Genomic DNA, 4103 nt, shown 5'->3' with positions numbered 1-4103 from the left:
ACTCTATCCTCAATCCTCAATCCTGAATGTTCAATACTCAATACCCAATCCTCAATATTCAATCCTCAATCCTCAACCGTCAACCCTCAATTCCCAATCCTCAATATTCAATCCTCAATCCTCAATCCTGAATCCTCAATCCCCAATACCAAATCCTCAATCTTCAATCCTCAACACTCAATCCTCAATACGCAATCCTCAATCCTCAATCCTCAATCCTCAATCCTCAGTCCTCAGTCCTCAAACCTCAATCCTCAAACCTCTACCCTCATCCTCAATCCTCAATCCTCGATCCTCAATCTTCAATCCTCAATCCTCAATCCTCAATTCCCAATCCTCAACCCTCAATCCTCAAACCTCAAGCATCAATACCCAACCCTCTGTCCTCGTCCTCAATCCTCTATCTTCTATCCTCAATACTTAATCTTCAATCCTCAATCCTCAATTCTCAATCCTCAATACTCAATCCTCAATCGTCAATCCTCAATTCCCAATCCTCAATCTTCAATCCTCAATCCACAATATTCAATCCTCAATCCTCAATCCTCAATCCTCAATCCTCAATCTTCAATCCTCAGTACTCAATCTTCAATCCTCAATCCTCTATCCTCATTCTTCAATCCTCAACACCGAATCCTCAATCTTCAATCCTCAATCCTCAATCCTCAATTCTCAATCCACAATCCTCAATCCTGAATCCTTAGACCTCAAACATCAATACTCAACCCTCAGTCCTCGTCCGCAATCCACAACACTCAATCCTCAATACGCAATCCTCAATCCTCAATCCTCAATCCTCAATCCTCAGTCCTCAGTCCTCAAACCTCAATCCTCAAACCTCTACCCTCATCCTCAATCCTCAATCCTCGATCCTCAATCTTCAATCCTCAATCCTCAATCCTCAATTCCCAATCCTCAATCCTCAATCCTCAATCCTCGATCCTCATTCTTCAATCCTCAATACCCAATTCTCAATCTTCAATCCTCAATCCTCAATTCTCAACACTCAATCCTCAATCGTCAGACCTAAAGCATCAATACTCAACCCTCAGTTGTCGTCCGCAATCCACAACACTCAATCCTCAATCCTCAACCTTCAATCATCAATATTCAATCTTCAATCCTCAATCATCAATCCTCTATACTCAATCCTCAATCCTGAATGTTCAATCCACAATCCCCAATCCTCAATCTTCAATCCTCAATCCTCAATCCTCAATCCTCAATCCTCAATCCTCAATCCTCAATCCTCAATCCTCATTCTTCAATCCTCAATACCAAATCCTCAATCTTCAATCCTCAATCCTCAATTCTCAATACTCAATCTTCAATCCTCAATCCTCAATCCTCAATCCTCAATCCTCAATCCTCAATCCTCATTCTTCAATCCTCAATACTCAATCTTCAACCCCCAGTCTTCAATCCTCAATCCTCTATCCTCATCCTTCAATCCTCAACACCCAATCCTGAACCTTCAATCCTCAATCCTCAATCCTCAATTCTCAATCCTCAATCCTCAATCCTCAGACCTCAAACATCAATACTCAGCCCTCAGTGCTCGTCCGCAATCCAGAACCCTCAATCCTCAATCCTCAATCGTCAATCATCAATATTCAATCTTCAATCCTCAATCCTCAATCCTCTATTCTCAATCCTCAATCCTGAATGTTCAATCCTCAATACCCAATCCTCAATCTTCAATCCTCAATACTCAATCCTCAATCCTCAATCCTCAATCCTCAGTCCTCAATCCTCAATTCTCAATCCTCAATCCTCAATCCTCAGACCTCAAACATCAATACTCAACCCTCAGCCCTCGTCCGCAATCCACAACCCTCAATCCTCAATCCTCAATCTTCAATCATCAATATTCAATCTTCAATCCTCAATCCTCAATCCTCTATCCTCAATCCTCAATCCTCTATCCACAATCCCCAATCCTGAATGTTCAATCCTCAATACCCAATCCTCAACCTTCAATCCTCAATCCTCAATCCTCAATCCTCAATCCTCAGTCCTCACCCCCAATTCTCAATCCTCAATCCTCAATCCTCAATCATCAATCCCCAATCCTCAATCCTCAATCCCCAATCCTAAATCCTCAGTCCTCAAACATCAATCCTGAATCCTAAATCTTCAGCCCTCAGTCCTCAACAATCAGTTGTCAATCCTCAATCCTCAATAGAATATCACCAATTCACAGTTTTCAATCCTCAATATTCAATCCTCAATCCTCAATCCTCAATCCTCAATCCTCAACCTTCAATCCTCAATGCTCTATCTTCAATCCTCAATCCTCAATCCTCAGTCCTCAATCCTCAATCCCCAATCTTCATTCTTCAATCCTCAATACCCAATCCTCAATCTTCAATCCTCAATCCTCAATCCTCAATTCTCAATCCTCAACCCACAGTTCTGAGTCCTCAGACCACAATCCTCAACCCTCAGCCCTCATCCTCAATCCTCAATCCTCGATCCTCAATCCACAATCCTCAATCTTCAATCCTCAATACTCAATCTTTAATCCTCAGTCCTCAAACCTCAATTCTGAGTACTCAGTCCTGAATACTCAACCTTCAGCCCTCAGTCCTCAACAATCAGTTGCCAATCCTCAGTCCTCAATAGAATATCCTCAATTCACAGCTTTCAATACTCAATACTCAATCTGCATTCTTCAAATCTCTATCCACAAACATCAATTCTCATAACTCAACCCTCAACACTCAGTCCTCAATGTTCAGTCCTCAATCCTCAATTCTCAATATTCAATCCTCAATTCTGAATCTTCAATCCTAATTCCTCAATCCTCAATTCGCAATCCTCAATCCTCAATCATCAATCCTCCATCCACAATCCTCAATCTTCAATCCTCAATACTCAATCTTCAATCCTCAATCCTCAATTCTCAATCCTCAATCCTCAATCCTCAATCCTCAATCTTCAATCCTCAATACTCAATCTTCAACCTTTAATCTTCAATCCTCAATCCTCTATCCTCATTCTTCAATCCTCAACACCCAATCCTCAATCTTCAATCCTCAATCCTCAATCCTCAATTCTCAATCCTCAATCCTCAATCCTCAGACCTCAAACATCAATACTCAACCCTCAGTCCTCGTCCGCAATCCACAACCCTCAATCCTCAATCCTCAATTCTCAACCCACAATCCTCAGTCCTGATACCTCAATACCGAATCCTCAATCCTGAATCCTCAATCCTCAGCCCTCAGTCCTCAACAATCAATTGTCAATCCTCAATCCTCAGTAGAATATCTTCAATTCACAGTTTTCAATACTCAATCCCCATTCTTCAATCTTCAAATCTCAATCCACACACATCAATTATCATCACTCAACCCTCAACACTCAGTCCTCAATCTTCAATCGTCAATCCTAAATCCGCAATCTTCAATCCTCAATACTCAACCTTCAATCCTCAACCCTCAATCCTCAATCCTCAATACTCAATCCTCAATCGTCAATCCTCAATTCCCAATCCTCAATCTTCAATCCTCAATCCTCAATCCTCAATCTTCAATCCTGAATCGTCAATCCTCAATCCTCAATCCTCAATCTTCAATCCTCAATACTCAATCTTCAATCCTCAATCCTCAATCCTCAATCCTCATTCCTCAATCCTCAATCCTCATTCTTCAATCCTCAATACTCAATCTTCAACCCTCAATCTTCAATCCTCAATCCTCTATCCTCATTCTTCAATCCTCAACACCCAATCCTGAATCTTCAATCCTCAATCCTCAATCCTCAATTCTCAATCCTCAATCCTCAATCCTCAGACCTCAAACATCAATACTCAACCCTCAGTGCTCGTCCGCAATCCACAACCCTCAATCCTCAATCGTCAATCCTCAATACTCAATCTTCAACTCTCAACCTTCAATCCTCAATCCTCTATCCTCATTCTTCAATCCTCAACACCGAATCCTCAATCTTCAATCCTCAATCCTCAATCCTCAATTCTCAATCCTCAATCCTCAATCCTCAACCGCCAACCCTCAATTCCCAATCCTCAATATTCAATGCTCAATCCTCAATCCTGAATCCTCAATCCCCAATGCCAAATCCTCAATCTTCAATCCTCA

This window comes from Calliopsis andreniformis, unplaced genomic scaffold (assembly GCF_051401765.1).
Source record: "Calliopsis andreniformis isolate RMS-2024a unplaced genomic scaffold, iyCalAndr_principal scaffold0111, whole genome shotgun sequence".
Lineage (NCBI taxonomy): Eukaryota > Metazoa > Arthropoda > Insecta > Hymenoptera > Andrenidae > Calliopsis > Calliopsis andreniformis.
The sequence above is the reverse complement of the archived record's forward strand: the minus strand, read 5'-3'. Positions refer to the sequence as shown.